Consider the following 730-nt stretch of genomic DNA (forward strand, 5'->3'; position numbering starts at 1 on the left):
GTCCACGGCCATGCCACCCTGAACAAGCCCGATCCGGCCTGATCTCGGAAGCTAAGCAGGGTCGGGCCTGGTTAGTACTTGGATGGGAGACCATCTAGGAAGACCAGGTGCTGTAGGCGTGAAAAATAAAAAAATAAGGGCTTGTAAGCTGACAAGGTCTGTGCAATCTGCAAGGTCAACCAAGGGTTGCCTCACCCCCCGCCCCAAAAATAAATAAATAAAATAATAAATGAGATAATAAAATAAAATAAAATAAAATAATAAAATAAAATAAAATAAAATAAAATAAAATAAAATAAAATAAAACAAAATAAAATAAAAGCACAGTGCAGGTGACACCTTTGGTGTTTTCTCTCTTCCAGCTGGGAGAAGAAAGGGCTCAAACGTTCCCACAGGTGGGCCTTGAAGTGGACCAGAAATATCCAACAGTTCTGTCGTTTGTCCCCCCGCAGGAGGAAAAAAGGTTAAGTTCGTTCCCAGGGTGGCAGCGCATTTGATAGAGCAGAAAAAAAGCAGCCTATTCTCCAGGCGGCCTCTGCGGCCCCAGGCCTCGCCTCGCCCTGCAGCTGGTTTCTTCCCAGGCCCCACGTCGGCCCTGTAATGGCTGAGCGCACTCACTGCAAGGCTTTGAGTAAATATGAAAGCAAATAAAAAGGAAAAATCTTTTAATGGTTTTGTATTTTGCGGCTATTACACAGGATGGATAATAACGATTACTATGAAATAGAAG

The 730-nt window shown here is 43.7% G+C and overlaps 1 pseudogene; it reads left to right on the plus strand.

The window, feature by feature from the left end:
• Positions 1-119, plus strand: LOC111734577 (annotated as a pseudogene).
• The last annotated feature ends 611 nt before the right edge of the window (positions 120-730 follow it).

This window comes from Pteropus vampyrus, unplaced genomic scaffold (genome assembly GCF_000151845.1).
Source record: "Pteropus vampyrus isolate Shadow unplaced genomic scaffold, Pvam_2.0 Scaffold1943, whole genome shotgun sequence".
NCBI classification, from domain to species: domain Eukaryota; kingdom Metazoa; phylum Chordata; class Mammalia; order Chiroptera; family Pteropodidae; genus Pteropus; species Pteropus vampyrus.